The 20,787-nt window shown below is 42.2% G+C and overlaps 1 protein-coding gene across 7 annotated transcripts in view; it reads left to right on the forward strand.

Annotated features, from left to right (window-relative positions):
* Positions 1–20,787, forward strand: part of OSBPL5 (oxysterol binding protein like 5) — a 136,224-nt gene that overhangs the window by 32,153 nt on the left and 83,284 nt on the right. The window contains exon 2 of one of the 7 annotated variants that reach the window (XM_041481057.1): positions 4,693–4,795. The exons of 4 other annotated variants lie outside the window; for them this stretch is intronic. The gene's annotated coding sequence lies outside the window, so the exon portion shown is untranslated. Of the gene's footprint in view, positions 1–4,692; positions 4,822–6,365; positions 6,388–20,787 lie in introns of those variants that run through there. 2 more of the 7 variants (XM_041481055.1, XM_041481058.1) reach the window with 2 other exon arrangements.

A 20,787-nucleotide genomic window follows, 5' to 3' on the forward strand; every position in this document is an offset into this window, starting at 1 on the left:
TAGGTGCAGTGTCATCTTTACTGCCCAGTCTGCCTTTCCACATTATTGAGTTCACCTGCTCCTTGGTCTCACAGCTGCTGAAGCCACTGACAGAACTTCCTTTTATTTTTCCATATTGTGTGATTGAGCTGTGCCAGATGCTTGCATGATTCTCTCTTATCACCTGGGGAAAATTATGTGAACAGGCAATTCCTGATAACTTTCCTAAAATCCCCTTTGCTTTTAAACATCATCACATTATAGTAATCAGGCCAACAGCAACATAAGTGTGGTATTAACTGAGAGTTATTAGCTTTGATGTTGATTAGTGCAGCAAAGGTTACTAAAGTGCTTTTTTTGTTACATGCTTGTGTTTTTAAAATTTGGCAGGAGGTACTAGGAAGAAAGGTAGGTGTTCTGACTTGAACATATAAACAGAAAGAAAATCAAAGCTAATTTAAATTCTCCAAGTTTCCTGGCTGATGCAGTGTTTTATACCTCATGACAGAATGCACTGAATACAAGAGCCCCAAACTATGTGTGTAGCAATAATGATATCCCAGAACTCTTCACGTGCCGAAGGCTATGGCTGCTGTCAGTTCTACATCCTGATTCAAGCAAGCAGCCCTGCTCTACAAACCCCTGGTGAACAGTTTAGTCTCTGTAGGCTGGATTGGCATCACTGAACTGCTGTCCTAGAAAGGCAGTATAAATTGAGTCCATGTAATTCTAAAACACTGCAGTGAATGCTTCCAAGGAAGATGCTTGTTATTCTTAATATAAGAATATTCATCATATATTGAATATTCAAAAATGTTTATTGAATATATAGTATTAACAGATAGCCTTAATTATTTTGGTTTTTAATTCAAAGACATTTTTGGATACTGCATGCTTCTGTCAAATGAAACAAAACTATCCTTAGACATTTCTGACAATGGCATATTTATTTTCAGCTGAGGACATTTTGTTTTGAACTACAGTCTTAAGATTTATTTCCCCCTTTTCATCAGGTTTAAATGCAGTCATGATCACTAGTCCCAAGTCATGATCACTAGTCCCAAGCCTTCAATGTTCCCTCTTCTTGGTTTCAGTTTAATTACAGCTATATCAGGAATACTGCCTTGTAATCCACCTCCAGATATATGGTTTTCTTTCACAGAGTATATTCTCCTAGGAAATCCAACGAGTAAATTGATTTCAGGGCATGAACTGAAAAGATTTCACAGATGTGGTGGAGTGGTCAAAGTTTTTCAAATGTCAGTCCTGATTTCAGGTTATGTCTTTGATATGCCACTTGAAAGTGGCTGGAGAAGATCCTGGCTTGCCAAATGTGGCTGCTGAGCTCTTTGAAAGTGAAATCCCTTGCATTCTTTTCACTAGGACATCCAAGTTGCTAGGTGTTTTTCATCACTTCTCCAACAAAAATTACCCCTTCTTTTTTTCCTCAAACTGAGGAGTGTAACTGGCTCTTAAATACTAGGACAAGCTGTTAGCTGTATTCTGAGAAGTGTGAGGTCTGTTTCTCTTTCAACTTTTTGGTTTATTTAAAACTAATTCTTGAAACCCCTAAGCACTTCTGTATGTCTGTAAGCTCAGGTTGGATCTGTCTTACCCATCTTCTAAAGAAGGAGACGTGTGCATTGCACTGGTGGCTGTGTAGCAGAGCTGTTGCTCGTAGGCAAAGAAATAAAACTGCCTGTTGTACATCCATCCATGCCATCTGTTGTGGAGAGATGCCAAATAACATCAATACTTGGGGTGTAGGTTCACATGATGGGAGGTCCAGTTGCACCTCTGTTGAACTTTTCTGAACTGGTGCCCATGCACATTAGAACAGGTCCTACAAAACCGTCTATTTATTTTGGGAGGTTAAACTTCCTGGATCAGCACACTGTGCCTGTCAATGATGACACAAGAGGTCAGAGCTGTCTTCCCTCCCAGGGATAGGCAAACATTTCCCCTCTTGGGAGCAGCTGACTGTTGAAGCTTTGCTTTGGGTGATGATGCCTGCATCACAGTGCCAAAGCCTGTGTCCTGGGCTTGCATTCCCACCTTGGGATGCCTTGGATAGGGGCTCCATGCATGGCTTGAAGCTGGGGAGGGTGCATCAGGTGCACTGTAACAATCTCTGCAGTCAGTTGGGTGGAAGGTAATTCAGATCAGTGACTGGCAGGTGCTTCTGAGCCATTGTCTGCAGGAGATGATTCAGAAAGAAGGGACCAAGGTGAGTATATTCCCATATAAAGAGTGTATGAAGCCAATTTTCATAAGTATGCTGCTAAATCTTGCTGTCTGAACCACAAGCATTTACTCACCAGCCTTTGAGACCATCCCAGCTGTTTTGGCATTCAATATTTAGAGGTAAAAAATCCACCCCAGCTTCTCTTTCATGTAAGTTCAGTCTTTGCTGCAAATCATTCTACATATAGTTTGGAATTGCAGTGTAGGTGGTTCTGAAATGAGCCCTTGAAAATACTATTAAATGAGGATGTGTGCGAGAATGAAACACCTTTGACCCTTTGAACTCCTCTGGGGTGTTTAAAATAGTGATTGGTGTCTTCTCTTACACAGTCCAGTCATCTTCCTGAGTGTTTTACTGAGCTGTATATTCTGGGCATTGATGGATGAGCTCTGGACAATCTTGCTGCTGCAGTTGTAAAAGTTGCTACTCCCTGCCCTGTATTTTCCTGGGGGTAATGGACCCCTAACAGAAACAGCAGAAGGTACCGTGCATTGGTAGCTGCAGTAAAAAATCCAGTATTTCAACCTAAAAATACTTCTTTAGCTGCTCCAAGGAAATTCTTCAAAGCCAGGGCACAGTCAGGGCTACTGTTTAAGACAGGGGCACAGTTCCTCTGTTATTGTGACATTCTCAGATACACCACTGTAAAGCTGATGGATTTTTCTTAAGATGCTTTTTTCTGTTTTGACAAGGACTGGAGAAAAGCCAAAATGGTATTTGCTTTCCCTCCCTTGGGTTTTTGGGAGCACAGGACCTGGAGGCTTCTCTTGCAATCCTCAGTACAATTCTAGCTGATTTAAACAGACCCAGAACCAGCCTCATGCTCTTGGTTGGTAGTTGTCTTGCTGAGTTTTTGCTTTCCTTTCTCTGTCATATTAGACCTGGGATAGATGATACTTTCTTTTAGGTGCCATTTCTGGGAACCAGGGGATTGCCCAGAAATGTGACCGGAAACTGCGGAAGCACTGCATATCTTCCATCTCCTACTTGAAAACCAGGAAGGAAATAAAAGAGCAGAAAAATAATGTTTTAAAATCTCATGGGGTGGTGTTTTGTTGGCTTTTGTTAGGTCATTCTTTTCAAGTTGGCTTCATGAGTTTCATGGTTTGACTGCTGAGTATGCAGCAGTTCTGTGAACATGCAGGAGTCTTGGCAATCACGGGGAGTCATGATGAAGGACAAATGCATCCTTATAGTTATTCTGAATAAGGAAAATGCTTAGTGTCTGACACAACATAGTTTCTAAGCTTCTGGGATGCTCCCCCTCTTGTCTTGTGACTTCTCCAACAGGCACACAGCAAATTATGTTGGTCAACCAGCTACATATTCTGGGCAGGTTCTTCTTGCTTAGTGCTGTGGTACTGTGGTATCTGTTTCAAAAGCACTGCTGACACACGTGTCCTTTGTCCTCGGCATGCTGGTGGTGTTTCAAGGTAGGAAAAACTTCTTTTGAGGAAGAACTTGTAGAGGAAGCAGGAGCTGTGTTTTTAGCACAGAGCTCTGAACAATTTTGCTCATCTGGAATAGGATGCTTAGCTTGATCCTGCAGTTCTTGTTACTTCAGAAAGCAGAGTTGTGGCCAAGGATCTCAACAAAGAATTGTCAAGCCTGGGCTTGCTGTGCAGTGATGTGGAGTTTCCTGACACAGAGCAGCTCTTCTGCAGACTTCCCTTGTGTCCTGTACCTCAGGTTGTGGGGCTCTCTTCCTTGGCTTGGTCTTGACAAGCTTTCTCTCTTCTGTGGTCTTACCCAGACACTGTCTCTTTGAGGGGGAGGTCAGTAGCAACACCTATAATGTGCTGCCTGTAGGTTCTGGTGATGAAGAGTGGTTTCAGGGCTCCATGCTAAGAATTTGTAGCGTAATAAACCAGGCATCATCTCTCCATTTAAATCAGGACAAATTATCTCACTGCTGTCTTTTCAGGGCAGTGTTGGCAGATGAACAGGACTTTCTGTGGCCTGTGCAGACCATGACAGCAGCACAAATCATGACCTCAAGGACAGTAATTGTAGCTAAATTATTCCCTTATTATTTCTATCAGCAGCATTCTCCGTGTCACGGACATGGCTTTTGTCTGACACCTATGCTACCCCTCTATTATGCTGATAGTCTCCCAGTCAACATTTTCATGTGTTGTTTTGTGTTATTTTGCTTGCTGGAAGCCCCTTTCACATACCAGCCAAGAAGTTTCACTCTCAGAATAACTATTTTAAAAAAAACCTAACCTAAAAACCCTCAGTGGAAAGACCAGTTTAAGGTTTAAAACAGCTGCCTGTTTGTCAATCCAGACACGAAATAGGTAATGACTTGGCATCTTGCCAGTAGCTCCCATTCCTCTGCTATGAATAATGAGATAATGTGTTTCAAATTAACTCTTTGTCTTAGACTGGCAGATCCCAGGAGAAGAATCTCTAAATGTGCTTGTAAAACATGGTTAATGTAGATCGATCTCTCCTTCTCTTCACAGAGACAGCCATGTTGAGTTCAGAGTTAAATCTGCTAACTTGGAATAGGAGAGGAGAACAATTAAGAGCTGGGAGAAGAATTTTCTGGCTGTGATTTAAGAAGAGGTAATGGAGCAGATAGTTCAGGCCAGGTACAAGAGACTATTTTGGTTCTTAATTCTTGGAATAAATGGGAAAGCCAATAAAACACAGACCTGTTCTAATGAAACCAATGGTAAATAAGGAATGTAAATAGCTTGTTGAATATGGTCCCTACTGTGATACACAAGGAAAACAGAAGACAAAGTTCTCCTGTCAAAACATGTCCTTATTGTGGTAACAAAAATAAATATGTGAAAATGAACTGAGCAAATTGGAAGCAAAAAAATTACTTTCTCTTCTGAGCAAAAGCAAGCAGGACACAAACTGTATTTTTGTTACTGGAAATTTCTTTGCTGTTTCAGGCAAGGAAGAATGTTATTAGCACCAGGTAAAAACACATTCCAGAGTCCAGAAAAGGAGTCCTTAGCATTGAAATGCTGATGCAATGTTAAGTACAGTTTTATAAATAACACATTAATGAAAAAACAAACCCAAATATGTTTAAACAGTCCCAGTGGTCTGCATTAGATGAACTACAACTGGCAGAAGCAGAGATATTAAATCTTTAATCACATTCACAAAGAGAAGGAGACCTCCAAAGATGTGCAGCTCTCTGATATTGAGCCACTTTTAGGAAATATTAGTTTTAATTTGACTACCAAAGTATTTTTGATCTTTCCAAATAGTTGTAACCAGGAGAATACTAAAAGGCCTTCTTTTGATGTAAATAGCTTGTCTCAAAATTTATGTGGATGTGATCTTAGCTGAGACAAACATCTTCTGTGTACATTGAAATACAGTGTGAGCTATGGGAGAGAAGATGAATTTCAGCCAAAGATAAATATAAACAGTACATTTTGAGCTTTAGCAGAAGGTATTTCTGGTTGCAGCCTAATAGGCAGCTGTCTCTTGCAGCATTGCTTTGGCTTCTGACGAATGGGTGAAGATGATGTGCTTGGCATTTTGTTGCAAATTTGAGAGTCCTGCTACTTTGAGCATCTTTACATTTGTTGAGCAGTGCACATGTATATTTGTGTTCCTTTTGAGGAGCAGGTGTCCTGCATTGACACTATCTATCAGTCTTTGCACGATGAGGACATAAATAATTTCCATCAGTTTAAGTGATGGGGCTGTTGCAAAAGCAGCTATTCAAATACATTTACTTTGCTCACTGTTCCTGGTTTTAATGGACAAAACCTGTCATAAAATAAGTGCAAGTACTCAGCAAATCAGGCTTTTCTTTGCCAGTTCTGCTCATCTGGAATGTAAGCCACCTCTTGGAATGTCTGTAGATAGCTCAGCTCCATGGATACTTGAATTCAGTTTAATTCCTGTGGAATGAGAAATTGAGTGGGAGACATAAGACACAGACCAAACCGCAGTTGAAGAATATTTGACATTTATCTCTGTAAGCTTCTGTAAGGTGCTTAAAACTGCTCAGCTGGTGTTGATGGAAGGGCAGTTCTGCAGGAGCCAGGCATTGTGAGCCATGCCAAATGATGTAAGCTGGAGGTCTGGCTCACTAAAGCTGAGAGTCACAAGTCCTGAAGGCACGTACTCATAGCTACCTTGGAAACAAACAGCTGCTGTGGGACAATACACCCTCCTGAACTTGAGTAAGTGCTGGTACCTATCTTCATCTCTTCTTCCATTTAGGTGTGTGTGTAGCCAGATACATATGTGGACATGTATCTATGTGTGTATGTATGGAAAAAGGGAAGGGATGCAGTATATGTCAATTAGGAGAGTTCATATTTGAATGTTTTTGAAAGAGTTGCATGTTAGAAGGAACAGGAAGACAGAGCTGGTAGCACTTGGAGCTAGGGGATGCACAGTTGCTTATTAGATGCAAACCATTTCAGGCTGTTGAAAATTGTCAAATGTAATTTTGCTACTTCTGGGAAGATCACCGGGTTTGTCTGTCTTTTCATTGTATGCCTTGACAGCAGAGTCCATGAGATTGCTGGTGAGTGCTCTTACTAGTTTTAGACTTTTTTCTTGCAGATGAGCGTGTAGAGAAAAGCAATCCCAGAGTAAAGCAATCCCAGAGTACTGTCAGTTCATGGCTGTTGGCAAGTGGAAAGTTGGTCCTGATGCAGGACCAAAATGAGGCTGCTTTCCATTTGGCATGAGATATGTGAAACAAATATTCTGTTATGCTGAATGAATGATGCCTTCCTTTGGCACTTCATCCAAACCAAATCAAAAAGCCACATCATCCACTGGAAAGAAAACGCTTGCAGCCACAAAGCAAGCAGGGCACCAAAAGGGGTCTGTTTAATCATTTCATGTGTTGCTAATGGGAAAATACATAAAGCAAGTCATTTGCTGTAGCAGGCACTTTTAAGACTTAAGAGGTTTTTAATGCTGTGTGAGTATTACTGCCCAGTAATTGGTGTCATAACTTTTACTGGTGACTGTCCTGCAGAGAAATTGCAGTCCATCCCTGAGAGATGTAGTGAGAGCTCTTGCCACAGGGAATTTCATGTCATAGTCTGGACTTAATATAACATAGGCAGCAGAAGGTTAAAAGGACAGAAAGCAGAAAATACAATCTGGAGACTTGGGGGTGACAGTAGGGAGGGAACAATCACATCTTGCAGCCAGATATATCTGAGGAGCCATGTCAGACTGCTGAAGATAACTGGTTCATAAAATCAGTTAGTCTTTGTGAGAGCTCCATGGCCAAAGACTGTCCTCATAACAGTGTCTGTGATGGAAATGTGGAAATCCTGGACTGGAACTTACATTTGAAGTATATTGGGAGTTTTGAACATCCTGTGATTATTTTAGAATGTAATATGTACCACATACTGCTGTGGATGTCTGGTGTTCACATTTCTCATTTGTCAGCTCACAGACTAATTTTCCCAGCTGTGTGGCAGCAAAACCACTCCTAGGCTCCAGGTCACTTGGTAGTGGGTTTTTGTTAGCAAATGACATTGTTTGCACCAGTCCCAGCAGAATTGTTTTGGTCATTTGAAACATAAAGGAAATCTAATATTTTCCTCTGCTTGGTAACAGCCTCCTTAGGCCTGACTCAAGGTACAAAAACGTACAAGACAAGGGATCATGTGTATCTTACCTGTGTGCTACCTATTTATGAACTTGGTTCACGTGATCAGCCACCTTGTGTTCTGCACTGAGCTTCTTGGTTGGTTGTTTTTTATGCTGCTTTCTGAGAAAAGTGGTTTGAAATCCAGAGGAGTCCAAGGAAGTTTTGCTTGGCTGGTCCTGCCCAAACTGGCATTGTTGTGTGTAAGTTACAACCCTCAGATATAGATCACCATTTGATTTTTAGGGCTATTTCTTCTACTCAGCAGTCACTAGGAAAAAACCCCAACAAGCACAATATGATGTAGATTAACTTTTGTTTCAGCTGCTCTTTTCTTCTCAGTGTCTTCCATCACTGCCAGGAACTTCTGTCTGTGGCAGTACATTGGAAAAGTTTAGGCTTTTGATTTCATGTTACCATTGTGGGTGAGCCATGGTGCATAAACCAGCAGTGATTTTTCACACTGACAGCACACAGATACTGTTTGTTTAGCTTACTCATTCTATGGGAGGCAGGGCTAAGGGAATGAGCTTGTTTTCTGAAATGCCAGCCTTTTCAGCCAAGGGCTCTCCCTTTGCTGTACGTTCAGAGCTGCTGACGCATCTGAGGGATGCCTCCTAGCTTGGATTATTTTTGCATAAATACCTACCTAACAGCTGTTTACAAAAAAATTGCTACTTTGCATAATTTTTGTATATTTTTTGTCTCACTTATTAAAGACCAGCTTTCATTATCTACATGAAAGGTACAATTCATGTTTGCCTAAATATGTTAAAATTGTAGAAAATAGCTCTGTGCTTCACTGTAAGAGTGGTCAGTCCTGGTGTCTTCTGAACACAGAGAAATTCCTCTCATGAAGAAATGTTGGTTCTGATTTTTGAGTCTTAAAATAGCGTAGTACAGAGTGCGGTTTTGGTTTTGCAGCTTCCTCTCTCTGTAGTTCCAAGCTGACAAGATGCTTGTTTGTGAAACTGAGAGCTTGAATATCTGGCTGTTTTCAAAATGCCAGTGCTATAATAGGGAGCATATACTAAAAGAGTTGAAAAATGTAAGAACTTGTACATGATTAAGTCCATTTCCTTACAAAGATGTGACAGATTTCAATAAGAGTTGTTCCCCACCATTAAAGTGACATTGCAGTGATTAGAACCAAAAAGCTTTTCTTCCAGCTTTTCACATGCTTGCTCGCACAAATAATTTTGGTATTGAAGAAAACGTTATGAAATAAGTAAAATGGTTGATCGTTTGGGGATTTTTGAAGTGACCAAATGATGCTTTGCCCCTGGTTGTGTTTAGAATAATTAAGTAAGTGAGTAATACAGAACACCTGTCTGTAAAAGTTTTCATGGCCTTTAGCAAGGATGAGGTTCCTGGAACTGTTTGGTAGAAAGCTGTTCAAGTGGTGTGACTTTTAAGAGAGCTACATCCCCAGGAGTGCAGTATGTTCTTGTTCTCTGCACATTGACAAGACTGTTGCAGATGGCAGAGGTTTGAATCCTGCATGATATGAACAGGAACATGCACATAGCAGATTTATCAAACCCTTTAGGTTGGAAAAGACTTTTAAAAACATCAAATGCAAGTATTAACCCAGCACTGCCAAGTCCACCACTCAGCCATGTCCCAAAGTGTGACATCTGCATGGTTTTTAAATACCTCCAGGGGTGGTGATTCAACCACTACCCTGGACAGCCTGTTCCAGTGCTTAACAACCCTTTTGGAGAATAATTTTTTTTCTAATATCCAATCTAAGCCTCCCCCGGTACAACTTGAGACAATTGCTTCCTTGTTCTATCCCTTGTTACTTGAGAGAGGAGACCAAGCCCCACCTGGCTACAGCCTCCTTTCAGGTACGTGTAGAGAGTGATAAGGACCCCCCCTGAGCCTCCTTTTCTCCAGGTCAAGCAACTCCAGCTCTGCCAGCTGCTCCTCGCAGGACTTGTGTCCCAGACCTTTCCTCATCTCTATGCCATTCTCTGGACACACTCCAGCGTCTCAATGTCCTGCTTGTCCTGAGGGACACAGCATTCAAGGTGTGGCCTCACCAGTGCAGAGGGACAATCCCTGCCCTGGTCCCGCTGGCCGCACTGTGGCTGATCCAGGCCAGGATGCCCTTGGCCTTCTTGGCCCCCTGGGCACTGCTGGCTCATGTTCAGCTGCTGTCAGCAGCACCCCCAGGTTGTTTTCTGCCCAGCAGGGTCCCAGCCCCTCTGGCCCAGCCCGTGGCATCATCTGAGGTTGTTGTGACCCAAGAGCAGCACCCAGCACTGAGCCTTGTTGAACCTCCTATGCTTGCCTGACTGAGGGAGCCCTTGATCTTCTCGTCCAGATTGTCGATAAAGGTACTAAACAGGACTGGCCCCAGTTCTGAGCCATGCAGAGCATCACTTTGGACTGGCTGCCAGGTGGATTTCTCTCCATTCACCAACACTCTTTGGGCCCAGACACCCAGACAGATTTTTTTCACAGCAAAGAGTTCACCTGTGCAAGCCATGAGCAGCCAGTTTCTCCAGGAAAATGCCAAAGTCCAAACACAGCTGTGCTTATTTCAGCCCTCACTCAAATGCCCCTGGATGTGCTGTTGTGTGTATGTGAGAGCTGTTAGATAGACACACTCATTGGCTCATACTGTGCAATCAGGTGCATGTGGGAAGCTTACAGTCATAGGCCCCTCTTTTGCAAACATTTGCACAACTGAATAATTTCACCAGTGTAAAGAGGCCTGTTAGGCAGGAAAGCACTAGAGGCTTTTTATTTTTTTAACTTGGGGTAGTTTTGATTTCAAAGACAGACTGAGGGGAGCCCCTCCTTTGTCTTGGACACAGTCTGAATAAGATATTTTGCCATTATTTAATACTATTCTGACAGGAGTGAAGTGAAAAAGGAGAGTTTAATACATGCAGAGACCTGTATATGTAAATAATGTGCTAGATTCAGAGATATGTGTAGATGGAACTAAGAGGTATGATCATAAAAATGAAATTACTCACCAGTGTAAAACCTGGAATGAAGAAAATATTTGGAGATTAATGCAAATTTAATCAAATAATCACTTTATGCTCTCTTGAAATGCTGCATCCTTGCTAGAACCCCTCTAAGGTACAAACTGTCATGCATCATTTCATATAGGCAAGACAGATGATGGTATCTCCAAATACTGGGTTTCTGTAGGGGTTCTGCCCTTGCTTATCTCCATCTCTTTACTTGTGTGTTGTTGTATTATGGTTAATTACACCATAAGAGATCAAAAGTGGGTTTTTTTCCTAAATCTTTTTATCTGTCCCCAAGGCTGCTGCTAGCCCACTTAAGGTTTTGTTTGTTTCCCTTTCAATGGGTGACTGCAAATTGAGAACTTCTTCCTAAGTGGTCCCTTTGAAAAATGCTGATGTGATTTTTGCCCTACCCATGCTCCAGCTGTGAAAAGCTCACTGCTGCTTGTGGAATGACCCTATTGGCACCATGCCAGTGAGAGTCCATTCTATACATTGAGATGGAAATTAGAGTTTAAGATGGTATATCAGGCATCTGTGAGACTGAGTTTATAACTTCAGATTGGAGTGCTTCAGGTTGATTATCTATTAATTTAAAAACCTTTATACCCACGAAGAGACAGCACTCTGGACTCAGTCCCCCATTTATTTGCAGTAGATTCCCATACTCAAAGCAGGGACATGGGCTTTTTCACTGCCTTGCCTTGCCACTGTACTTTGTCCTTGAACTGGAGGCATTACAGGAGAGGTGGAAGGGCAGATTGTGAGTCAGGCACCAGGAACCAGCTGTGTTCCACTGAAATACTGGGGGTTTGCTCAGAATGAAAAGTATCAGGCCCTAGACTGTGATCTTGGAGACTTTGTTCTGCCTGCATCTTCCCCTGTGTCTCACTCCATTGTCAGTTCTCAGTGTTCCACGACCAGGGCTGTGGCTGGCAGCTGGAAGGGCTCAGTGTTGGACCATACGTCCCTGCTCCAACCTGTGTGTGTTTCTGAGCTGTTGTGCCTTGTGAGGATCTGCTGCCATGGGAGCTGGGTTCAGCTGCCATGGATTTTACCTTCCTTCACGTGTAAAATGGCTGCAGCAGCAGTGGTGGTATGAAAGGCTGGAATGAAAACACACAGCTTGGCCAAATTTCAGTACTTTACCATAGAAGTGGTGCTAGGATGTATTTGCAAGTTCCAAGAGTGGGAGGTGGGGGGGTGGGGCGGGTGTGAGTGGGTCTCAGGGGAGGGTTTCAATTCCGAGTTTTTCCAAGGGAAGGTCTCTGGCTAGCATGCAATTTACATTGTATCTCCATTCATTCATAGAAATCACTGATTATCTCTGGTTGAAACGTTCTTTAAACCAGCCCTGAGGCAGTAGACTGATATGCTGAATTTCAACACAAATAGTCTAAATTCAATTGAGTATAAGTCCTCTACTGGGAAGTGTTGAGTAAGTTTAATTACAAGCCACTGCAGTGATGATAATAAGCATGTCTACCAGTGCCTATGGTACTCTCATTCTTGGTGTAAATAAATTAGTCAGATCAAGCATTAGGAAAACCCATGTACTGTAAAGATGATGGATTGTTGGAAGAGGCTGCAGAGGAAAAGCTGTGGAGTTTTCCTCACTGGAAGTTATTGAGAGCATAGTAGAGAAGTACCTGCTAGTGCATGACCTAAATGCACTCAGACTTAATTCACGTAGAGGCGTGGGGAAGAATTACAGTACAGGACTGTTTGAGATCTCTTTCAGCCTGGGGTGGAAGGATAACACACTCATGAGTTAACCATTTCACATAATTTTGGTATGTGTCTCTCTCTTCTCCGTGCTGAATGTGGCCTTAAGTGATAATTTGCTCTCTTTTGCAGCCCCTTATCAAAAATACACCATAGCTGCCGTTAATTATGCTGCAAGAATGTATCAAGACTCAATGCAGTGCCATTGCATAAATGACAGTGTTGCCTGCTGCTCCAAATTTTGCTCCAAGTAATGAATTGCAAATTTTGAAAACCTCAAACTTGGAATTCTCCCCTTTCCTTCCATATTATCCACATGCAGCTGTAGCCATACTTGGGGAGGAGAGTAATGCAGCCTTGCCCCAGGTGCATCCCTGTAAGGTACTTCAGTGGTACTACAAGGGTAGTTCAGGGACCAAAATTGTGACTTACTTCCTGAAAAAGGGAAAAAAGTTACAAGGGTAGTTTGAATAGTTGTTCAGGGACCAAAATTGTGACTTACTTCCTGAAAAAGGATATATGTGAGTGGAATGGAAAGGAGCTTCAGTGGGTATTTTGACTTGCTGCTTGGAGCTGTCTGACTTCAATGTCTAACCTAAGAGCATAGGAATACCAGTCTCCTGCTGAGAGAGGCTGCTGCTTTGAGTCACTCTTGGCAGGAGCCTCTCCCCTTCAACTGCAAACAGAGACTAATTTCCTGATTTAGTAGACACAATTTCTTATGAGAAGTTGAGCAATGTAAATACCAGCAACAAAGATCCTCCTGAAAGAGAAGAGCACTGCTGGAATACCTGTCTGCTGGATGTACAGTTCCCTGGAATCTGCTGTAGGTGGGGCATGACTTGTGACAAGCAAAAAGCTGCTGTAGTTACTCTGGGGTTGGATTTGCTGTTACTTATTATCAAAAATAGACTCCTGTGTTCTGGTGTATAACTTATTATCTATATTTTGTATAGCTGTTACTGTCAGTTTCTGTTTATTAGTACTGCTTATCTTTCCAAGGTCCTTCTAGCAGATGTCTGCTTGGAAAGCCTGGGTGTCATTTTTGTTGATATTGTGGTCTCTCTGCAGGCCAGAACAATAGTGTTTTTTACTCCTCAGGTCCCCTGCTGCTGGAGCTGAATGTCAGGGATTTGCAGAGCAAAGAGCCAGAGAAGAAAAGTGGGGCAGGATTTGGGCTGCTGCTTGTTTTCCACCAGTTGTAATGCTATTCCTCCAGGTATAAGGTGCATCCTGAATCTCTCTGTTCCACTTGCAAATAGTTTCCACTCTTTTTCCAGTTTAAGGGTTTTTCTCTTTCCTGGGTGAGATCAGAAACCCAATGTGTTCATGCATTGTCCAACAGGAAGAGTGAAAGTCCACACCCTACATGTTTGTACAGTTAAATGTGAACTAGAAAACAGAAATGCAGATGGTTTGGGGTTTTATTTTTATCTTCCAGTCCCATGTTATATCCACAAGACCACCAGATTTTTGTGACAAGGTGCTTCATGATCAAGGGAATATTCAGCATCAGTGGTGACTGGTGGAGAGCTGACCCATCCCAAGTGTCCTTACACTTTAAACTATTCTGGAGCAAAGATGAAGTGCTCAGAATGGACATCTGAGAGAAGCAGAAGCGCAAGAGATTTTTTCCCTAGCATTAGAAAGTTAAAGCAAAATGTTTGGTTTAATTTTTCTACTCCATGCAGTTTCTGGAAATATCAGTACTTTCATGCTGGAGAGAAATCTGGGGAATATTGCAGGAGTTAATTTAATTCAAATCCTTACTTTTGTATTGCATAGTAATAGGTTCATAATAGATATATTTAAGACAATATGTGCAAAAATGTTGCTTTTCTGCACAGTGATGGTGTTCCACACCTCAGTGTCCTCTAAAAGCTTTTGTGGGCTTGTTCTTCTCTCAGACATTTTAGGGAACGGTGCTGGGGAATGGGTAAGTGGCTGCTTAGGGCAGGAGCCAGGCTGTTGTTTCATGTGAGGACAGCAGAAGTATCAACTCCAGGATGGGTTATTACCATGCCTAGTGCCCATCTCAGATGTTTGAAACTGACTTGGTGTGTTCACCACAAGCACGACAGTCTGACATTGTTCAACCTGCTTGTGTGTGTGTGTCATTTAAATTGTGCAAAGGAGAGGACACAGGAATTCTATTCCTTGCTTACCTAAAGACACTGAATCCGTGTTGTACACAAGGTAGAAATCCACTTTTTCATTTTCTCTGGTGTAACATTATTTCTAAAGATAGGACACACCTAATACATGAGTCAGTTCCCTACATGCCATTAGTCTCATACATGCCATAGTAGAAGGCCACCTCTTTGTGGTAACCAGGAAGGAACAGATGTTTTTATCACCTTTGGTCACTGTGAGTAGTGCCTTACTCATGATAACCACCCATGGGGATCAGTCAGGCTATTTGTGCACTGCAGTGTTATTCACTGTGTGGGAGATTGTCAGAGGCTGGTCTCTATTAAAAAACCAACCAGTTTTCTCTTGCACTAGAATGTTTTCAATGGGATCACCTCATTTAATTCTTGCATTAGAATGTTTCCAATGGGATCAACTCATTTACTCAGGGAAAATTTCTAAAAATTATTCCCTGCTAAATGAATTGTGATTTCAGTGGAGCACTTGTGGCAATTTAGGAACAGTTCTACCCTAAACTCATGTGCATGGACTCAGGGTGCCCTGGGAGAGGAAACTGGGTAGATTTGACAGTGCAGTGTGATTCCAGCTTTCCCCAAGGCAGGATCTAAACCCTATTGCTTTGGGAAGACATTGGTATATTCATTGTGACATGTTTTTCTGCTTCTGTTGAAATGTTGTACCTACCTTGCATTTGGTAAAGAGATAAATGCTACATGCCAATCTGTCTCTCTTTGGGAAAAGCTCCATTTATAATTACTGTTTTATTTGCTTTGATGAAGATGCCTGGGCTTGTTAAGTCCTGCAGTGTTTGACTGAGCTGAGTGGTCTGATCAAGGAAGGTTGCTGTGAAATTTTCTTCTGCTTTGGTAAAAGTCGGTTTGATAAAAGTCAGTTTGGTACACAGAGTTGATGAGATGCCGAAGAGACATGTTTTTCTGAAGCCTAAGCTCTGTTTTGTGTGAATGTCGTGTAAGGACTGTGAGCCCTGTGAGTTCAGGGAAGAAGAGGTGAGCCCTTTTCTCCTGATGGAAATCCTTGGAAAGAATTTAAGACCAGGACAGATAAAGGGAGTGGTATTCTTCAACTGAGTGCTCCAAGTGAGGGGTGGAATTGAGTGGATGTTGAATGAGTGTTAGGGACTGAATGTGTCTCACCATGTACATGTGCATTTAGTCTTGCAAGTTGCCTTTGATGTAGAATTGTTAATTATCTTTTTTCAATTTACAATTAAAAAAACAAAAAACAAGTGGGGGATTTTTTTCCCCTGTGTGGGTGTTGTTTCCTCAGTCCTGGCTGCTCTGGGTGACATTATTCATTGCCAAGGTTTAAGTATAGTTTAAGATTAATAGTTGGGGCTAGGGGTTAGGATTAAGGGTTGGGTTAGGCTTAGTCAGGGTTAGGTTTAGAGTTAGGGTTCACAAGCTTAATTATGTCTCTCCACACACTATAAGCTCATCTTCACTATTATCTTGCTGATTAAATTGCAGTGATCTGTTTTGTTTATAAGCAAAAAAAAAAAAAAAGTGATATATAATAGTTGAGAGGCAGTAATTGGAATTTTCCAGTGCTTTTTCAGCGGGGAACTGTAGCACTAAGCTTTCTCAGTCTTGAACTTTCTCTTTTGTTAAAGGTATCTAAATAGATATTTCTTTTTCCCTGTGAATGTTTTTTTAAATAGAAATTTTCCACTCATTGTCCATTAATATAATTTGGCACAAAGATAGACTAATTGCATGGGCGGGCACAGTGATAGAGATATAAATCTCTTCCAGTGACAGTGTCTTGAAATAGCAATCAGTCAAGATATCATCACTGCAGTGTTATATTGCAGATTAGATTTTGCTGGCTTTCTGTGAGGGGGTGTTGTATTGAACCCATACATGTGTGTGTATGTACATGTGTGTACTGTGTGTGCAGCTGTGGATATTTAATGCTGTTGGATCCTTCTGTCCCTGAACTATTCAGGTGTGATGGATGGTACAATGTAGAGATTTAAGCAAAATACAATCTCTGCCTTCTTTTTTATCCAGCTTCACCCACACTGTAACACTGTGCTGTCAGTGTCAGCTGTTACCTACACTGCTCAGGAGGGAGATGTGACCCTCCTAGGTCATGTTGAGCTGTCCCAGGCCCATCTAACATCCCTGGAAATCCTGGGGTAGACCAGCTTTGAACTCAATATTTGAAGCCAGATTTCAAGGGATTAAATGTACACTTGGCTTGTTTTTTGGGTTTTTTTTTCCACCATCAGGTCCTCGGTTACCCACCTTCTTGCCTGTTCCCACAGGGAAGCACTTTGGTTGTCTCTCCTAAACTGAATAATGGCAGTCTGTCACCTCAGTCTTGCTGGAAAAGCTGTAAAATGCCAGACCAGAAGTAGCAGGCTTGAGGTCTTGTATTCTGCTTGTTGTGGTCAACTGCTGTTCAGTGCAGGGAGCTGCAGAGAAAGGTCATTTGTGTGGCCATTGCTCTACTGCTATGTTCCAGGTATGGGATCACAGCTGAACATCTGTTTTTATCTGTTTTTCTATTACTGGTGTATTCACTCTGTTTAATATAAGCAAAAATATTCCAGAAGCTAACCTGGCTCTGACATGTTAGTCTTGGTTCCCTGTCCTCTTGTGCTGATCTCTTCTTGCCCATGCTGCTACTGAACCACCAGTGGGACAGGTCTGGGGACTCAGCATCAGGGAATCTCTGACTCACTGATGACACAGCTGCAGAAATGGATTTTCTTGGCAGGAGAGACTAAAACAGGCGTGGTTTCAGGGAAAAAAAAAATCCTTTGGCAGCCACTTTATGTTGCCATTTTCAAAATGGCATGTTCTGTTAGAAACACTGCTTCCAATCCTTCTTGCTTCCTTTGGATTTAGAAACATGCTCTTTGATGGGGAAAGCAGACTTGGGGCCAGAAGTTCTTCCTTTGGGTGTCCACCCCTTCATGGCAAAGGCTATTTCCTAGATCACAGCACTCAAGTCTGACTGTCTTTATCAGAGTTAGCTGCTGCATGTCCTCCTGTGCCTCCAGCACGTACAGCACCTCCTGGGGGGAGTGCAGACACTGGCTGTTCTGCTGGGTGGTGAGTTGTTCCCTCCTTGCTGTGCAGCTGCTGTGCAGCACAGTTTAAACCAGAAGCCAATGCAACACATGATACCCAGCTATCTGTGGCATGAAATGGTGTGTTACCACTTCAAAGGCAGCCCAGAGCCTCGTGGTTGTCCTCTCAAGCAGACCCTGCTCTCTGCTAAACATAAAAGGACATCATGTAAATAGCCTCGCTTGCATCAAGGTCACCAGCTGTGGATCTGGCTCCACGTGTCTGGTGTGTTCTTTACCAGCAGAGATAATAGTATTTAAAGTGACTTTTACTAAGGTTTTTGACTCTTTGGTGTTTTTTACTGCATCTGGCTGCATTACTGGCTTTCTTAGCATTCCCATAACATCTTTTTATTTTTGGGAGCTGTTGTAAAAGCAGAATTTTGTACAGCTGAATGCATTAAAGCCAAAGGGTTCTTGAAGAGGGAGCAGAGCAGGCTGTTTCTGTCTCTGGTTGCTCATAGCTGGATTCAAAGGAAGCTGACACATCAGTCATCTCATGTCCAGTTCATGGTTCTACCTTAATTTTAAGCTAGAGTACACAATGTTTGTCTGTGTAAAAGGCCATAATGAAAACAAGAGTGTTGGAAGAAATAAGGTATTTACTTTTTATGGGTGTTCCTTCCTTCCTGGTTTATGTAGCTCCAGACAATAGACTCATCTTTAAGTAGTTGCAGTTAATGTAAATTAAGCCTAATGAGCAGTTTAATGTAAGAGCCCCACACATTCAACTTACCAGCACAGACTGCAGAAAAAAATGGCCACTGAACAAGTTACTGGCATAGTCTGAAGTATGTGGGTCTTACTGTATAAAGCAGTATCAAAGTCATGTTAGGAGGCATCAAAATTTCTTCAGATTGCCTAATTCTCTGACACAAAAGCACAAGCTTTTGAAATCTGGGTTTCTGAAGGTTTGGATAAATTTGCCTTTTGCTGGAATTTTTAAAATCTGAGTAACCCTTACCAAGAAAAGCCTTTTTTGTGTCACTTCATCTTCAATGGCTGTGTTTCTTATCAGAGGTTGTCTGCCATGTGCTAATATAAAGAAGTACTTAGGACAAAACATGTTGGCACCAAGCGCTAAGTGGGGGTATGAAAATGTGTGACTCTGAAAATGGACTAGAGCTGTGGTTGCAGCTACAGCTTTTGCAGATGAGTGATTTGATTTGGAAAAAAATCCTTCCAAAGATGGGGTGACATGCTGGTTCATGGAAGCAAGCTGCCACTGCTGAGAAGTCAAGTTCATAATTTAACAAACAACACTCTCTCATTTTCCCTTTTTAATTGCAGAAGTCAGAGTTCATCTCCTGCATGTTGGGCCACGAGGAAGAACAACTTCCTCGTCATCCCTTATGCTGGTTTTTTCTCACTGTATGTATGAAACCAAGGGGTGATTTTTTTTCTACCAATTTTAGTAACTAAAGTCACAACAAACAATTCAGGATTGCACATAATCATGATGGCTCAGTCTGTTTAGAAAGTTTACTTTGGTGTGTAGCAGCCAGCACATGTTTTTCCATATGGAATTTTTCAGTCTCTTGTGCTCTGTAGCTGCTGGAAGCAGAGGACACTTGGGTGGGTGAGAAGCACCCTTGTCCTGCCTTCACTCTGTACTGGGACAAGTGGGCTCCAAGCCTGGTCCCAGCAGCCTTTGTCCTGATTTTCAACAGACAGAGCACCCAGTTTGCCTGGAGCATTGACCCGTTTGCCCATGGCTTGCTGAACTCACTCAGCCATGGCCTTTTCCTCTAGTTCTCGACTGGGCAGCTCTTGAGGCTGCCGGTCCTCCTTGTCTCTGACCTTCTGGAAGCAGCAAGACAAACTCTCTCCTGTTCTTCTCTTCTGCACATTTGCAGTCTGCCTTCAAGAAAAGGACTTCTCTTTGCAGCTTTTGTTTATTAAACTGAGAAAAAGAACAATGCCCTGAACTCAAAGCCCTGACATTTAGTGGCAGCGTGGCAGTGATTCAGGCAGGCACAAATCCTGTCACCATCTTACTGTGTCATTTGGGACTATTATTACAATAGTGCACGTTTCACACAGCAGTATTTCCTCAGTGTCCTGGCCCTGGAAAACCTCCTGTTACTGGATACTCACCAAGTTGTTAATGGAAAGTTTGGAAGCAGATGTGGCAAGATTTATAAACACATATTAGCTATCTTCTTGCTTCTTCCTGAATCACAGGACCTAATCATAGATTTGGAGAAAGGTTTACATTTTTTCTTAACTAGGACTCAAAGCCCAGACCTACCCGTATTTATTTCTCATAGCTGTGTTCCCAGAAACAGGCCCAGAGAATGTAACAAAAGTATTCCCAAGATTAGCCTGCTAGCCAGAAACATCCTGAGTAATCTGCCTAGAGGGATGGGTGCTGAACATACTCTTGCTGCTGTTGGTGGCTCCCCCTTCCTGCTGTTTGAGGCTTCTTTATTAGTTTCTAACAGCTTTTATTTTCTGATGCTTTTCTGCCTGGGTTTTCTTACACATCTCTTTGATACCTGGGAACCGGGGTTCTTTGAACTGCAAGGCAAACTGGCTGTAGTTCATTCAAGTGTCTCTGTGTAAACGTCCAGAATGATATCTCTTTAATCTGATCCTGTAATGCCTTGCATTTTTTTCCATTCTTCTACCTACTAAAATACTGCAGTATTTTACTTGTCAGGTACAGTGGAGCCCAGGTACAGTGAGGGCAGGAAGATCCAGCTCTTCTGAAAATCAGCTACACAGCATCACATTCATTGATGGTGGTAGCAGCAGGGAAGATCTGTGTCGGTTAATAGATGTTAATGCTAGAAATTGGCCAAGTTCTGAATTGGTGTTCTTTCAGGGGACTGCCAGCATAGAAAAGCCTGCAGACCAGGCTATGGGATCAGTGCTAAATCTGTTATTCTTCAGGAATTAAAGTGCTGTGATTTAGAAAAGTTACTTTCTTCAGCATGAGCAATGAGTTGCTGTCAGTGGCAGCACTGCTGGGGAAAAGCAGCATCCTGTCAAAGCT

The sequence above is a fragment of the Pyrgilauda ruficollis genome, unplaced genomic scaffold, assembly GCF_017590135.1.
Source record: "Pyrgilauda ruficollis isolate IOZ18807 unplaced genomic scaffold, ASM1759013v1 scaffold55, whole genome shotgun sequence".
In the NCBI taxonomy this organism is placed as follows: domain Eukaryota; kingdom Metazoa; phylum Chordata; class Aves; order Passeriformes; family Passeridae; genus Pyrgilauda; species Pyrgilauda ruficollis.